The following is a 19,171-nucleotide window of genomic DNA, read 5'->3' as shown; positions in this document are numbered from 1 at the left end:
ATATTTATATACATGTATTCATTCTTTTCTCCCCTATTGATGAAACTACAATGTCCTATATGGGTGAACGGGTGGGGTCAGCTTTCACAGAAACATATTCTATGAAACTAAGGTGCAGACTAAAATTCTGCAGTCATACTGGTATTAGAGGAATAAGGTGTTTGTGGCTATGTAAGGACACCAGCTGAAAGGGCACAAACAGGCATCAGTGCTGAAATAGAGAAAGCAACAATGGTCATTATGCCACTAGGAGGGGGCAACAAGTGAGAAACCCCAAAGCAACACTTGAAAGTGTGTAATAAATAAACATAAACTCTTTAATCTGTATACAGCTGTCTAGAATTTGTAAGTAAATAATTATCATGAAAGAAACATATCAACACGTACAGTGGTGTGAAAAAGTGTTTTGCATGTTAGTCACACTTTAATTCTTCAGATCATATAACAAATTTAAATATTAACCAAATATTACACAAGTAAACACAACATGCTGTTTTTAAATAAAGATTTTGATTGTAAAGGGAAAACAAAATCCAAACACCTTTGTTAATAAGTGCTTGCCCTCTAAACCTAATAACTGGTTGGGCCACCCTTAGCAACAACAACTGCAATCAAGCATTTGCTATAAGTTACAATGAGTCTGTTACAGCGCTGTGGAGGAATTTTGGCCCACTCATCTTTGCAGAATTGTTGTAATTCAGCCACATTGGAGGGTTTGAGAGCATGAACAGCCTTTTAAAAGTCATGCCACAGCATCTCAATAGGATTGAGGTCAGGACTTTGACAAGGCCACTCTAAAGTCTTTTCTTCAGCCATTCAGAGGTTGACTTGCTGATGTGTTTTGGATCATTGTCCTGCTGCAGAACCCAAGTTCGCTTCATTCGCTTTTGTCTCATCAGTCCACAGAGAATTTTCCCCAAAGTCTTGGAGATCATCAAGATTTGATCAAGATTTCTGGCAAAACTGGCATGAGCCTTTACATTATTTTTGTTCAGAAGCAGTTTTCGTCTTGGAACTCTGCCATGCAGGCCATTTTTGCCAAGTCCTTTTCATATAGTGTAGACATGAACACTGGGGTTAACTGAGGCAAGTGTTGCCTGCAGTTCTTTGGAAGTTTTTGTGGGGTCTTTGGAGACCTATTGGATGAGTTGTCCCTGGACTCTTGGGGTAATTTTGGTTGGCCGGACACTCCTGGTAAGGTTCACCACTGTTCCATGTTTTTGCTATTTGTGGATAATGGCTCTAACTGTGGTTCGCTAGAGTCCCAAAGCTATAGAAATGGTTTTATAACCTTTCTTTCATTCTCATTTGTTCCTGAAATTCTTTGGATCTCAACATGATGTGTAGCTTTTAAGGATCTTTTGGTCTACTTCCCTTTGTCATGCAGATCCTAATTAAGTTATTTAGTGTGGCAGTAACCAGGGGCAAGGTTTAAAAATTGCATTTTGTATTTGTTTCATGATCTGAAACTTTAAAGTGTGACAAACATGCAAAAAAGAAATAGTCAGGAAGGGGGCCAACACTTTTCGAAACCACTGTATTTCTTAATCTCCTTAAAGGGATAGTTCGGCCAAAAATGATATTAAACCCATGATTTACTCACCCCCAAGCTGTCCGAGTTGCATATGTCCTTCGTTTTTCAGACAAATACATTTTCAGATATTTTAGAAAATGTTTTAGATCTTTCAGTTAATTAAATGTGAAGTTACGGGGTCCACAACCTTCAAGTTCAAAAAAAGTGCGTCCATCCTTCACAAAATAAATCCAAACGGCTCCAGGATGATAAAGAAAGGCCTTCTGAGGGTAATCCGCGCGGTGTTGTTGTAGAAATATCCATATTTAAAACTTTATTAATGAAAATAAATACCTTCCGGTAGCGCCGCCATCTTAGTCGCATCCGCATTCAAGATCAGAGCTTTACGTAGCCTACGGAGGCTACTCTGCTGCTGCTCTGTGCCTCGCCCTTCCGAATTTGTCATACGTCACTAAGAAAAGTGCGTACACTACGCTAATACTCTCTCCTGAATACAGAGGAGTCTAAGATGGCTGCGCTACCGGAAGGTAGTTATTTTCGTTAATAAAGTTTTAAATATGGATATTTCTACAACAACACCGCGCAGATTACCATCAGAAGACCTTTGTTTATCATCCTGGGGCTGTTTGGATTAATTTTGTGAAGGATGGACGCACTTTTTTTGAACTTGAAGGTCGTGGACCCAGTAACTTCACATTTAATTAACTGAAAGATCTAAAACATTTTCTAAAATATCCGTAAATGTGTTTGTCTGAAAAACGATGGACATATGCATCTCGGACAGCTTGAGGGTGAGTAAATCATGGGTTTAATATCATTTTTGGCCGAACTATCCCTTTAAAAAAAGTTCAACATACTATTTAGACATTAGTGTTAATACCATCACCGGTATGTTCTCTTTAGTTCAGTTTTCTCACTCTCTATCGTTTGCATCATTATTAATTACCATTTGTTTCCTTAATACCCATTAGTCTCACATGTGTCTTGTTTAGTTTACCGATGTCTATTAGTTCTCTGTCAGTCCTTATTTGTAATTACTGTGTGGTATGTTTAGACTGGTGTGTTATGCCTTATTCCTGATCCTGTGTTTGCCTGAAATTCATTAAAGTTGTCATGAAACGGAAGTAGCAATTTGTGTTATTTTCCTGTCTTACTGAGTGAACTGAGCGAAATGGCTTTTGAAATGAGCAAAAAAGGCAGGACTTGATTTCGTTCAGTGATAACTGACTGGATCCTTGGGTCATGTTGCTGCAATCTTTCCCTGGGCCCTGCCCTCACACCATTTCTCATGACAGGAAGTAAAAATAGGTTGTTTTGAAGAGGGGAGGAGATTGTTGATTAAAGATTATGAGGGCACATGAATAAAATAAATAAGTAATAAAGCTCACAAAAAAGTCATTTATAAAAAAATATACCACACTATTCTTTAAAAATTACGTTTTTAATTTCACAACAACTTTAAAGTGAAGAGAGAAGAATTCCTGTTTTGTTGTGTATCTTCTTCACCTCCACCCACATGTAACAAATACTTAATTAATCAGTTCATTATTCGGTTTTAATAGATCATCTTTTGAACTCGTTTTCATATTAAGTATTAAAATAAAGCTGCAAAAATTTCCTTTTCCAAACTTCAAACATTTTTACACTATACAAGATCATGACCTACATTTACACTGCAGAAATGGCCAACAAAAGTTCTATAACCTGGAAGCCCACACACTAAAAACAGTTAAAAACAACACAATCTTATTTTAATTAGACACATCTTTGTTTAATAATCGGAACTACTTATTGTTTTTTATTAAATTATTTTAACAAGGGATTGAATAAAATATTTAATCTAGATTAATTTGATTGTTACGAGTAAACTTGTGATTAATCACAACTTAACACATTTCTATCTGTTCTACCTTAATTTAACACTTTTCAAGTTTTTAATATACGTATCAACATGGACAATATGGATGCTTTATACAAATGTATGTTTATTATTAGTGAAAGAGTCAACAAAAATATGTTGAAAAAAGTTAAAAACAAAATCACCGCATCCAAACCATAAAATCATAGGCAAAACTAATAGATTTATTTGGCACACAAAAAGTCAAAAACAATATTAATTTGTTAAATGTTTTTCTTTCTTTTATTGTTTGATTGCATTAAGTTTTAAGATCTACTGTAATGCAAGGATGTAACAATGTTACACATCAGATGTTTCCCCCAACAGTTAATCAAACATTTACTTAAGACTACATTACAGACTATATATTAATTCTTGTTTAATTGTAATTCTGTCTATGTATGCACATATCGGAGTCGCGTGCCTATGTGCATGATCCAGATGTGTGTCAGTCAGTGCAAGGAAGATCGTATCGCTCTCACTAACTTTTTAAACATCAATGAGGTCCCGAATTTTATCTCGCTTAATAACTCATAACATCAAGCAAGTCCTGCACTTTATTTTTGAATTCCTACGTTTTAAAACCAAAACGCAAGTGGATGGACACGCATCTTTGTATTAGCTAAGCGTTTAGGACGATACAACTCTCAAAAAACTTAAAAATAAAGATCATTTTAGACGTTTGCTGACTATTTACTGTGTCTCAATTTATCCAACAACGCGCTAGGCCAAGGGTCAAACAGAAATTGTGCATTGCGTTAATCGCAAATACGTTAAAGCGTTATTAACGTATTAATTTTGACAGCCCTACTTTTAACACAACATTTGTTGTCCCTTTTATTTATCTTAACACAAAATCAACACGAAATGATCAGAATGTGCCAAAATGACAAATAATGTGTGTCAAACAGCATAAAACAAACAATGTCTAAAAATGAACACTTTTTTAGAGTGCAGTTTTAGCAGGAACATTTACTAAAGACTGGGCATTAAAATGAACAACTGACATTTGTAACATATATATTTGTAACAGCTCTACTGTAAAAACAACTAATTTATGCTTGACCTTAACCGATTGTGCAGTATTTTACCAAGGTTTGCTTTGTGGCTGTATGTAATGTAAAGCAGGGTTAGCATAAGTGGTAGGGTTAGAGTTTTACACGTGAAGAGGGAATTTTTAAAGGATATATTGTGTAGGCCACGGCACTACAGCAACACCAAGGTCAAAGGTTTGATTCCCATGAAACACATCTGTGGATAAACTGTATAGTTTAAATACACTGTGCGTTGCTTTGGATTTGCGTCTGCCAAATACATAAATGTAAATGTATATATCTTCCACTGTGGGTGGAAGAGATCAGAAGCAATCGTATCTTTTATACTTGTATTCTTCTTTTATTGATTTTCTTCATTAAATAATTCTGCTGCTTTTTGCTTGATTGCATTGTATTTGTCTGGCAAATCTGTGCCTTAATAGGTTATGCGACTAAAATCACAAAACTAAGAGAGGAAAAATGTCTCTAAGTATAAAGTTTCTGTTTTGAATTAGATACGTAGCTGTTATTGAATTGGCAGATCTCATAGAGAAACACAAGGGGCCGATTAGGTCATAGAGTCTGTAATGCTGCATAATCTGTTCCCACCAACAACATAACTTAGTTTTCACAATTACTTTCCACCCTCAGTGTGCTGCTGTGCTTTAACCCTACTCACCTGCGAAATCAGATACAACACAACCTCAAGCCGCATTCAAACTGTTAAGATCAGACTGCTATTAAACTAACAACTCAATACTTACTTTAAATCTGTTAGTCTTACAACATAATAGAGCTGCATAACGATTAGTTGCGACTAATCGTTTGCAGAATAAAAGTTTTTGTTCATTAAATGTGTAATGTGTATAATAATTATGTATATATATATATATATATATATATATATATATATATAAATGCACACACACACATGCATGTATATATTTTAGAAATATTTGCTTGTATATAAACATTTGTATATTTACATATAATTTTTTTCATAAATATAAATATTTATTATATCAATATATTTTTCCTTAAAATTATACATACATGTTTTTGTATTTATAAATACATAATATTTGTTGATGTACTGTGTATAATAATTATGTAAACAAAAACTTGTATTCTGCAAACGAATAGCCGTGACTAATCATTAGGCAGCACTATAACATAAGCAGTGTATCCAGGATTTAGATAGATATAGTAGATAGATAGATAGATAGATAGATAGATAGATAGATAGATAGATAGATAGATAGATAGATAGATAGATAGATAGATAGATAGATAGATAGATAGAGTAGATAGATACAGTAGATAGATACAGTAGATAGATAGATAGATAGATAGATAGATAGATAGATAGATAGATAGATAGATAGATAGATAGATAGATAGATAGATAGATAGATAGATAGATAGATAGATAGATAGATAGATAGATAGATAGATAGATAGATAGATAGATAGATACAGTAGATAGATAGAGTAGATAGATACAGTAGATAGATAGATAGATAGATAGATAGATAGATAGATAGATAGATAGATAGATAGATAGATAGATAGATAGATAGATAGATAGATAGATAGATAGATAGATAGATACAGTAGATAGATACAGTAGATAGATAGATAGATAGATAGATAGATAGATAGATAGATAGATAGATAGATAGATAGATAGATAGATAGATAGATAGATAGATAGATAGATAGATAGATAGATAGATAGATAGATAGATAGATAGAGTAGATAGAGTAGATAGATACATTAGATAGATAGATAGATAGATAGATAGATAGATAGATAGATAGATAGATAGATAGATAGATAGATAGATAGATAGATAGATAGATAGATAGATAGATAGATAGATAGATAGATAGATAGATAGATACAGTAGATAGACACAGTAGATAGACACAGTAGATAGATAGATAGATAGATAGATAGATAGATAGATAGATAGATAGATAGATAGATAGATAGATAGATAGATAGATAGATAGATAGATACAGTAGATAGATACAGACAGTAGATAGATACAGTAGATACAGACAGTAGATAGATAGATAGATAGATAGATAGATAGATAGATAGATAGATAGATAGATAGATAGATAGATAGATAGATAGATAGATAGATACAGTAGATAGATACAATAGATAGATACAGTAGATAGATACAGTAGATAGATACAGTAGATAGATAGATAGATAGATAGATAGATAGATAGATAGATAGATAGATAGATAGATAGATAGATAGATAGATAGATAGGTTTGGTTTGGATAGTGTGAGTGTGCACATGAATGAGTTGCTGTAATTTATTAGATCAAGTTGAATTTGCTTTAGTTATGTCTATTTTATTCTAGTTGATACAGTTAAAATTACATGGAATTCCAAGTTTATGAAACTTAAATATGTCAGTGCAAAAAGATTGTTTACAGTGTGGGAAAACAGAGGCAATAAATATATCAATAAAATAATCTGTTTGTCTGTTATGCTTCATACCTGTGAGACTGAGAAAAAAAAGAAATCATTTGTATTGAATCTTCATATTGTCTTTGATATTTTGTTGTACTGCATGAACAAGTTAAACTTTATTATGGTGTGTCTATCACAACGTGCCTGTGTACATATTGTTTCACTTTTTGCCAAAGTTCTGAGAAAATAAAATGTTTAAGTCCTTAGTGAAACCCTGAACAACATAACATGATAAATTGAGAGGAAGGGACTGGTTTAATGTATTTATGTAATACTGGATGAATTGCTCAAGCATGAAGATGCAGACTTTGTTTACTGTTAAAAAAAAATTACTTTTAGTTTGCTGAATAGCAATATTAATGTCAAAGAGATCTTTACGGCATAAAGTTATGGCAAAATGATTCCCAAAAGACTATTGTGAATACAAAAATTCAACCAAATAAGTTACCAAGATCTTATTTCTGAATTATTCAAATCTTTAGAAAAGCTCACTTAAGATGAGATTAAAATATCAATTTATCACATATTAAAGTTTCTCTCTATTAAATAGTGAATTTGTTCACCAAAAGTTTTGTAAAAAAAACAGAAAATTTACATAATCTCTTTTCTCAGGACAGTAATCCGCAGATGATACCCTGAGGAAAAAAATTCAGTTTAAGCAGTCATGTAATTGCTCTTACCATCTATTAGGTTAGGGTGCTGCCATCTTTGGCACTGCCAACATCAGTGTTCACTGGGAAAAACCTGATTACCTGATGAAACTTCTTCCCAAATGGCATCCAATACAATCACCTCAATAAATTTACTTCCGATGCCAGGCACGTTCTGCATCCTAGTGCCTGCAGTCCTGCCACAACGTTTAGGTTACTCATCAACAATTACAGCCCTGGGACAGAGCCGAGATAAGGTTGGGGAAAGCTGGTGCACTTTACTGGATCAATTTAAGAAAAGTGGCACAACTTGCTTCCTACCTATCTAAGTCATATTACGACTGTGACCTACGCTGCAGGATAAGGTACAGCACCAATGTTTGTAAATCCCACGGCCATGCGATTCTAACCTCTCTGAAGGTCATACAAAGTCACCTTAGATTGATTGTAATTAGTATGGCCCAGCAGCTTAATAATGAGAATGCAGGAGTGGGGCAGGGCTGAGCTCAGGGACCTGTCTGGAAACCAGGCTGTTGATATTTAGGGCTAATTTGTTACTGAAAATTCTTGATAATATTTGCAATATAAACACTGTAGAGAATTGTGCATGGCACAAAATAAGATCGTGGCTGTGATCTCACACCACTCAGAAGCATGTAAGTGAAATTGGTCGGATACAATTTTTCCGCATGAATAACGACTTTGAGGTTATTGTGGCATCTTGAGAGCACCAAGACATTAGAGTAAGAATCTGTATTCAGTCTCAAACATCAAAAGCAGACAGACCTAGCACCAAGCGCTCAAATCGCTCCAAGTGAATCAGCCGGGGTAACAGCAAGACACAAAGGCCCCAGTAAATGTACAAGCTATTGAAATGGAAGCCAGGATGGATGGCGGTCATTACTGTGGATCTGTATGTATTTCATGGGGCATTTATTGTCTAAATATTGGACAAAACTGAAACGGCCACTGCAGTACTCCATCCTCTTCGTACAATGTGAAGGCAAATCTAATATAAGGTGAAGGCTCTCCAGATACACATTGTAAGCTGGTGGTAAGGGGTACAATTGCTCTCCGCCCGACTAGGAAAAAAGCTATCCTACAATTCAAAGAGACATGAGGGCCGACCAGGGCTGCCCAGGTTATAAAATGCTCAGGGAGGACAAATAATTTCATGTTTGTGGAGCTTTGATTAAAGTCCCTCCTTTCTCTCAACTCTCTTTGCGAGCGTAAGCTTGGCACGACTTTAGAAGTCTCACGTGGACACATGGCCGGGTGTGGAGGTTGCAGGTGTTGATTAGACGTCAGGTTCACTTTACGAGGCAGAGGGCTATGTGAACTAGGCATTCTTACACTTCAAGGACACGGGACGGTTTGAGAAAGCACCTGTCATCGCTGCCACAAATGCAGTAAAACACAACATATAAAGAGGTGATTAAAAGCTTAGAGCTTTATATCAATATCAACCTGTATCACGTATGAATTATAAATAAAATCAACCGAAGAATATTAAAAGATACATCATTCTGTGTCTGCTATATGAAACTGACTGCTACTGATATTATGGTTTTATTTTGTTTTGTTTTCGTTGTGCGAAAAGCAATTTAATTTCAGCTGCCATAAAGAGGTTGTTTTGCAATGTACGCCGATCATCATTTGTTATATTATACTGACTGACATCTTCAAGGTTTTAAATTTAACAGCGATATACCAGGTGAGACGTGCTGCATGCAAATTCTTTAGCAATACACACAAGATAGAGTGGGCCCGGCATTGACATTGTGTTAAAACAACGCAATGAGTACTTGTGTCACGGTTGCCTAGCAACACAAACCACTTGGTTATTTATTGAATAAAATGAAATGCGTGAATGTGTGCGTGTGATTCAGAAAAGTCTATTATCCATGCAAATGACTGTTATTTGCCCTATTTTGGCAAAGCTTCCTCTCTCGTGACTTCTTGAAGTCTGTATGATTGGGCTGCTCAGGTACTTATCGAAATGACAGGCTCGAGAACTGGACCAAGCAAAGTGTCGGGCAACATGGCATGAGGGCTCTTGACGGGTTTGTGAGAGTGCCTCTGTCCATTAATATGTGGTCTGTTTACTTTCCAAACAGATCCTTGAAGCAGCACAGAGGACATCTGTATCTGACAATATCCTCAGCATCTGCGGCGCTAAATGCGGTTGATGATTTCCTTCGTAACTGCCAGGGGTTTTCAGAATGTCCACTGAGCCCTAAACCTGGGCTCACACTGCAGGGTTTTTTAAATCCTGGTTGATTGTAAAATCTGGTTTCAGCACACACATCTTGACAGATTTTCTTATCTTAAATCTTAACTTTTTCCCCACCATTGACGTGTTATCTCGTCAATTAAGAGAAAACCGTTCTCTGCCAATGACGTTTGTTTTTACGTATTTTATATTTTTTGACAAATTGTGAGAGGATGATGGAGGTGGATATTTATAGCCTTCTCTCACAGCATTTGGTGAACACTTGGTGCAGTGCTTTGTTTTATTAAAAAGCTGTTTTCAGATGCCCATCGACTGACTGGTTAGCTTCTGTTTTTAGTGCTGTTTTAATGCGTGTGTTTCTGTAAACGCGTATAAACTGACTGGCATCGCGTCACGTGCAAACAACAGCGCAATGTATGGAATCATATTACAGCACACACTTAAAATATCCTGTAGTGCATCCTTACTATCAAGATAACATAATAGCGAATGTAATACACGACAAATACAGGCCACGTGAGTAACACGTCCTCGTTTGTAAACAATACATACACGAACGCGTGTAACTTACCCGCGTGAAGTGTAATAAGAATATTACATGAAAGCAAATATAAATGAAAATAAATGACTTACTTCAGTTTAACGTCTTTCGGATGAGAAACCGAGGTCCTGACTCTCTGTGGTCATTAAAAATCCCAGGATGTCCTTCGAAAAAGAGTAGGGGTGTACCCCAGCATCCTGGCCAAAACTTGCCCATTGGCCTACTAATCATCCCTCATACTAATTGGCTATATCACTCTATCTCCTCTCCACTAATAAGCTGGTGTGTGGTGGGCGTTCTGGCGCAATATGGCTGCCGTCGCATCATCCAGGTGGATGCTGCACATTGGTGGTGGTTGAGGAGATTCCCCCGTTCATATGTAAAGCCCTTTGAGTACTGAGAAAAGCGCTATATAAATGTAAGGAATTATTATTATTATTAATTAATATATTATCTTCCTCCAGTCGATCTTCCATTGATCTGTAAACTTTCCCACTGGGATAAAGTATTTAACTAAGATGAACCCTTCTTTACTTTTTCTCATTGTCCAGACATAACTGAAGATCTTTCTCACGTGTGTGTATATAAAGTTTATCATCCTTGTAAAGTTGATTATTCCGTGAATAGCTGCAATTTCAGATTTCGAACAGAGATGGTGACAAAGAGGAAAAAGGCCGGACTGCAGCTTTAATATATTGTATGTTGATATATTTAAAAAAAAGAAAATTATCTGAAAGGCATTAAACTTTTGTGAAAATCATAAAAATGCTGGTGCTAGCTGGCAACTTTAAAAAAGCACTGGCGGGGAAAGAGTTAAAAATGCTCACACTACAAGAATTACAATCATGGCGCATCACACCCTACAAAATATTAATAAGATTCACATCACCTCGCGGGGAAGCGGATGTAAACGACTGTAGATTGTGACACATTTATTATTATTTTAAATGTTCACTAACTAGTACACTAGTGTGTTATACACCGATGTGATTTCTCCTCAGCTCTTCTTTTTAAGGCGACAATCATGATACTTTTACACTGACGTGTTATTTAGGCAATCGTGTTGTTTTCATACTTCTAGTCTGTTTGCTATTTCAAAAGGTCTGTCATTTACCTCCCTCTCTCATTGGCTATTGTGAAAGTAATAATGTACTCATCCAAAATTAAAAATCCTTAACTCTTTCCCCGTCATTGACAAGTTATCTCATCAATATTAGAAAACATTTGCATAAAAAAAAAACGTGTTCCTGATGAGTTTTTATGGTTAACTGTAATACTGCGATTATCCACTAGATGCCGCATTTACCCAAATTCTAAAAAAATAAAGCCAAAAATTATTTATTCATTTTTTAAAAGCTGCCCCGATTTTCTTATGAGCATATCAAAATTTGTAAAATTTGACAAGTAAACTTCACAGATTACATGGTAATCTAGGCCAAACATCAGAACTGATCGAAGGCCAGGACCCGATTTTCTTTCGGATTCGGAAAACCGTGGTAAATTCGGGTTGATAATCCTGTAGTGTGAGCCTGGCTTAAAAGATATGAAATGAGTTTAAGATCAGTGAATAGACAGTAAAGTAACTAAAATCAATAACAAAATGGAAGATGGTGACTCACCAAAAAAAACAAAACTTAAATCAATGCACGTGCCTGTAATAATGAGCTCACCTACGCAAAACAGCATTGAACAGCTAGGGACAATAAGGCCTTATGCAACCATTCATTTTACAGAATGTAGTTCATTAAAATCCTCTCCACACACACACAACACAAATCCAAATGGTATCTATGAAGTAAAGAAGTCATTGGTGGGGCACTAAGCCCTGGTCTCACAGAGTTTTAAATTCAATCTCACTTCTTATTACTTTTCTTCCCTCAAGATGCTCAGGCCCCATATGGTTTAGAGAAGATAGTTTACAGCTAATCTGATCAATGTTCACATTAAGTCATGCTACCCAAGATCTATGGATGAGAGTTTATTATCAATATGAGCCGAGGATTGGAAGAGAAACTGTGGGAAAAGATAACCAGTATGAAACCCTGACGTAACTGTAGACTGAGATAGCCCTTCACAAAGAAAACAAAGATTATGATAAACAGAGCTACAGTATAGATGACTTCAATTTGTTTAGAGTCACTTAATGAATGGAGGCGTTCTCCCACCAACACATGTTCGTTTTAAAATATGGCACATATAGGATACGCAAGCGTACACGGGCCCTACAAAGGAGGCGGCAATGATCCAATGAACACTTGGCAAGTGACAGAGATCATACTGCACATTAGCCCATGGAGCCCCAACAGGGTTGTTAATCTTCTTTTGGGAAAGCATTACATTTAAACATGGCCAAAATGCAGTGAATGACACGCAGTGTTCGTACATCTCGAGCCGTGTACACGACCCACGCGAGACACATCTATCCCTTGAGGGAAAGTACTGGCTGTGAGTCAGTGCTGCCTCACAGAGCTCTTCAGATACAGTAAGACTGTAAACGCTCAAAAAAATTGAGTATCACACCTGGTTTGTTTCGAAGGTTATATTTTTGTGACAGTCTGCTAACAATGGTAAAATGTTTTTCATTGAATCTACTGGTTAATTATTTAAGCCGTAGCTGAAACTCTACTACATGCGTACAGATGTTTATTTCTCTGTAAGCCGAGGAAACTATCATTTGATTTGCACCTGCATATCATCAAAGCTTCTATACACAGTTTTTGTCTTGACTAACAGCAAAACTATTCATGCAAAATCACAAATATACAAAAATATCGTTGTAAATTAGACCAATCCAATTTACAATCCTCACTGATATATTTACATACTCATCATTAAACTAAACCCACATCCTGTTTTATTTCAAAAACTTGGATAACTAAATAAGCACAGCTGTGTGAAAGCCAAAGTGAATACTCATTAAATACACATGCGCACAGTCATAGATCCATGCTATCAAGCACACACACAATTCTGGGAAGTCTGACAACTGTATACTTCAGCCAGATTTACTTGTGCAATTACCTTTTAAATCCCAACCCACACACGTCTCTCATACTTCCTCTATGATTCAGCACATCTCTCATGTTGGATGACAAGCATTTCAGACAGCAGATTACAGAGAAACAAACCTGGTGCCAAATTTGTCTGGCATTTATCCATTTTTTCCTAAAGACTGAGCACCGTCTTAAAATAAAACTAATCCAATGATAGACCATTGGAGGTCACCAAAACTTATAACCTTAGCTCACCTCCCTCAGCATGTATGCATGTCTCATAATTAATTTCATTCTCCTCAAAAAAGGCTTAAACCCCTCATACATGTGGATCAAGCCTGCTGCACAGTGGCAGGGTAAGTTAATATCTTCACAAGCTGCCGATCCCACTGGAGGGACTTCTAACTGATTAAAGCCGGCTTTAAAGACAATCCTGCACTGACATTCACCTGTATTTAGCACTAATGCTGTGTTTATTACCTGTCTGCTAAATGACTTTAAAAAAGGCCTGCGATTTGAAAAACACACTGGACATCGCAGCACCATGAATGATTTTCTATAAAGGTGTTTCTAAGGACTTTCTATGGTTGTTCATTAAAGCCAAATCATGCACAGCATTTGAGGCAGTCTGTTAATTAGATAAATGGCTTATAGATGCTTTTAAGTTTTAAACATTTTATTAAATATCCTTGACTTTGATGACTCCAAGAATTCAGGGACATTTTTACAATCATGTTGCTGTGGAAACCCTCAGGAATCATTTTAGCAAACTGAAAAATTGGCATTATGAAGTGGTGTGTGTGTGTACCTGGTAATTATCACGTTGTGGGGACCAATTCTCCCAACAAAGATAGGAATACCAGTATTTTCGTGACCTTGTGGGGACATTTTAGGTCCCCATGAGGAAACAAGCTTATAAATCAAACAAAATTATGTTTCTTGAAAATGTGGAAGTAGAAGGGTTTCTGTTGGGGTTAGGGAATGAGGTAGGAAAGAGGAATAGAATATACAGTTTGTACAGTATAAAATGCATTACAGTACGTCTATGGAATGTCCCCACAAAACATGGAAACCAGAATATGCGCACGCGTGTGTGTGTTGTGTGTGTGTGTGTGTGTGTGTGTGTGTGTGTGTGTGTGTGTGTGTGTGTGTGTGTGTGTGTGTGTGTGTGTACAAATGTGTCCGCAATTTTTGTGGGGACATTTTTGGTCCCAATGAGGAAAATCGCCGTTATATACTATAACTATTATATACTGTAGACCAGTGGTTTTCAAACTTTTTTAGGAGCGACCCTAATTTAAAAAAAATAAAAATTATGCGACCCACACTCTACCCCCCCTTAGTAGCATGAACCAGGGCGGGGCCGAAAGCCGTCATAGTGGAGTGAGCCCGGTGAAACGTGCACGCGCGCATCTGTATGTATTACCTAATGAGCAGACCCGACGCCAGACACAAATTCACGGATGGGCATTTCATTTTTTCAGGGGGCACAAATGAGATCAACCTCACTGCTATTCATAATATCATTAATTATGAAAATGGGCAAAAAAACGAGGAAGAACTGACATACGCAACACAACGGAGGAGTCTTAAAGATTGGACCTAGCTTATACTGAAGCAGTCTAAAAACACGTCGCAGGGCTCGACATCAATGCTTGTCCGCTTATCAGGGACAAGTAACGTTAGATTAAAACGCCAATAACAATCACCAAAACACGCTAATGATTCTGCATCCTTTAGTCTCAATGACAACCGAAAGTGCATAATGTAATAACGCTAAGTTAAACAAATAAGTGCAGCAAACACAAAGTGAGTTAAAGGAACAGTATGTAAGAAATTTATATCAATGAATCATAAAATGGCCCTGATATGTCACTAGACATTAAGAAATCATTTTCATTTCAAATACTTATATCACTGACAACAGTGGTCCGGCCAGGATATTGTAATTTAAAAAGTGGAGTTGCAGCCCTCAACTGATGTTTATGTTGTCATTTTGTGTATTGGCCACCAGTACCAGATTGCAGTACCAGTTTTAGCCACAAGTTTTGTTATTGCAATACCAGTTTTGGCCACAATCCTACATACTGTTCCTTTAACACTGACAAAGTGGGTTAAACATACTGCGGTAAAAATGTGAAGTTTTTAATAACATGATACAGTTAAGCAGCATCACATCACGGTTGAAAATGTGACAGATTTCATGACAGTTCACTAAACAAGTAATTAATATTAAGCCACTTACATTTTAGACGCAATGTTGAATGTTTTTGTGGTTTCAGCAGCGAAAATAGTTCAAAGATAACAGCAGAACCATAACGTGTCAGTCTTACTGCAAAACTCAACCGTGTCGTAACGGTGGCGCTTTTCTTAGCAAACAACTAAACATTTCCGCGCTTACTTTCGACAAACCAATCAAATACATTAAAAATATATATTTTGTTAAATCAGACCAAACACATTTTTATTTTTAAACAAAGGGGAACTGGAGCGCTGCTGGTATCCCTTGTATCCTCTGGTGCTCTTGGAAGGGTAAATATTATTGAAAAAGAATTGGAAAAACAAATTCCAAGTCCAGGCACTCAGTAGGATGCAAAAGTTAAAAAGCCTTTATTGATATTCAAGGGCTAAAACATTAAAACACCAACGCGTATCGGCCCACTGGCCTTCATCAGGGTGTTGGTAACAAACAGACAGATTCACACAACACTTATAATTATATTGATTTCAGGTGTGCCACTCTAACACTTGCAACACAATTTTTGGCCACTGGAGGCAATAGTTCAGATACTGTCTAGTATCAAAAGGTTAAACCATACAAATACAAGACCAAGTAAAAGCTCTCCAAGTGGAAAGATACAGACATCTAGTGTACTCCACACAATATATCACAAAGATCAATAAATGTGAATAGGCTAATTACCCATCATGATTCTAAATTGTTCTAAAACAGCATGAGGGAAAAAAAAAAAAATATATATATATATATATATATTTATATGATATAATGCATAGCATTCAAAGTAAACATCCACATGCAACAATACACTGTCCCTATTGAGATACAACAATTACAAAAAACTTTTTTGTAATTGTTGTATCTCAATAGGGACAGTGTATTGTTGCATGTGGATGTTTACTTTGAATGCTATGCATTATATCATATAAATATATATATATATATATATATATATATTTTCCCTCATGCTGTTTTAGAACAATTTAGAATCATGATGGGTAATTAGCCTATTCACATTTATTGATCTTTGTGATATATTGTGTGGAGTACACTAGATGTCTGTATCTTTCCACTTGGAGAGCTTTTACTTGGTCTTGTATTTGTATGGTTTAACCTTTTGACAATGAACGGCCCCTCCCAAAATGGCATAGCCTGTCTGCCTTTTGATGTAAAAAGCCGCCGAATGCTTGTTTATTGCAGTACATATGCGGTCGGATCCATCAAGCGGATAGACTGTAGACCAGTAGTAAGTGTGGATTAAGGATGTTTAAAATTTCTAGCCCGGTGGTCAGGACGTGAATGGATCAAATCAGCACATTTGCAAATGTTTATCTCCATATAGCTATATATTAAATAAAAATGAGAAGGGTAACTTTGCAGTATCACATTATATATTTCCTACTTTGTGATTTCCATATTATAGACGAGAGTATTCAACTGCGTGGCAATAAAACGCAAGAAAAGTTGAGTTGCAAAAGATACCCTTTAGTGAAAGTGCAGCACTAGCCCATTTTGGCAACTTGGGGTGGTTTCCCAGACAGGGATTAGACTAGTCTTAGACCAAAATAAATGTGAGAGCTGTCCAAACTGAAAACAACTTGCACTGAAATATCTTAAAATACACCAGTGCCCTTTGTTTTGCCTCAAAATGCACACAAGTACTGTTTTTAGTAAGGCATGTTTGTTATAACTAGTTATATTTCCTAATTAAACGGAGATCTAGTCCTGCCTTAAGCCAATCCCTGTCGGGGAAACCACCCCTTAAGAGTTTTGTCAACAGCCTCGAGCATCATTTATGGTTCCTCCGTGCCACCAGGCACTCAAAACCTTAATTAGGTTAAAAGTAAATGTGAGTTTATTGCACAATGACATTACTGTTTGAACCAATCAGATCCACCCACAATTTGTTTTACAAATTTTTTTACAAATGCCTACATGATTGAGTTGCCAATGACATTCACTAGTCCATGTTAAGCTTAGTTTCATTTTCCTAGTTACTAACAGGTTGGTTCATTCTAGAGATATTGGAAGAGTGGAAGGTACTTTGTGATGTGCAGTATATGTATCTGTCGAATTTAACAATAATGTGCACTTAAAACAAAAGCTAATCGCATCTATACCCTGAAATCTTTTGCATCCTGCTTGGATCAGGCACAACTTTATTTCATGTGTTTTTGTCATGCTTGTGTGAGGACGGAGGCTTGTTGCTTTGATCTGACCCTCCCAGGGCTGTTGTTGCCTCAGTAATCCCACAGATGCAGTCATATATCATTATGTGATGGGTGACGGTGCGCTTCATCGATTCAGAGCATTTCACTGAGCAATCTGACTTATTTCCGTTTAATGGCTGCGCCGCTGCTGGGCCTTGCACGGAGCCGTTCACAGATCATCAGCAGCTCTTCACGCGCCTTTGCTAAACTCGCCTCCATCGACCTTGTGAACGGCACAAAACACCTGGAGGGATCCTCTACGTTTAATTACATCTCCTCTCATCCCTCATGTGCCTCATCTGTCTTCCCAGGCCTCAGCACAATGCTAAAAAGAAGACTATTCATGACATTACTTAACTGTTGAAAAGAAGTCACAGCACTTTAAACTGCCATGACAGGACTGAAAATATGAATTGTTGTGGTCACATCAGTGAAACCAAACTTGATGTGGTGATGTGTGCTGCACAGGCCGTACAGCATAAGACATCAAAGTAGAGAAAGACCGATTATAAAAATGTACTTTTAAGTTTAACATTGTTCTGCATAGAGTTATCTCATCAATTAAAATAAAACATTTGCATTAAAAAATGTGTTCCTGATGAATTTTTATGTTAATTTGCAATACCACGACTTACCCAATTTCTGAAAGCCAAAATGTTAACTCATTTAAAACTTTCTGTATGTTTTAATAATCGTTCTGAATCTGATGTCTAATAAAATTTCTTCACAAATGCAATTATTTCAGCTTTTTGTTAAAAAAATATTTTTAAAGAAAAATACCCATATTTAAGAGTTTATAAGCAGAGAAAAAAATATAGATAGGATAAAACTTTTTTCCCTGTTTTGTTTGTTTGTTTATAGTTTGTTTGAAAGCAGAGGGACTGTTCTTTCATTTGATATATTTGTGTGTTTATAAATTTTTTGAAGAAAATTTTCCTGGAAGGCATTTTGTGAAGCTTTTGTGAGTCACAATTGCTGGTAAGGAACATTTAAAAAAAATGGCTGGCAGGAAATAAGTTAATCATAAAAGATTTGGATAATGGTGAAGTGAATATGTGAATATGACAGCATAAAAATGTAAATACGATATTAGAAAGAAAGGCACAAATCTCTACCTTTTTTGTCACTGGGGTGGTACCCTAAGGTTCTGTTTTGCATCTTTATCAAGCGGGCCGCACAAGCCCTGAAAAGTGAAGCCAATACGTCTTGATCGCCCCCAGTGACTGGTCCCAGTATAGGTCATAAATCCCGCCTCCCCCATGTTATTCAATGGGACTTGAGACCAACTAAACAATTTAATTACATTTCAATTATCTTTTTCGGTTTCTGTCATTTGCTGTAGTT

This window comes from Paramisgurnus dabryanus, chromosome 16 (assembly GCF_030506205.2).
Source record: "Paramisgurnus dabryanus chromosome 16, PD_genome_1.1, whole genome shotgun sequence".
Taxonomy (NCBI): Eukaryota; Metazoa; Chordata; class Actinopteri; order Cypriniformes; family Cobitidae; genus Paramisgurnus; species Paramisgurnus dabryanus.
This window is presented reverse-complemented; position numbering follows the sequence as displayed.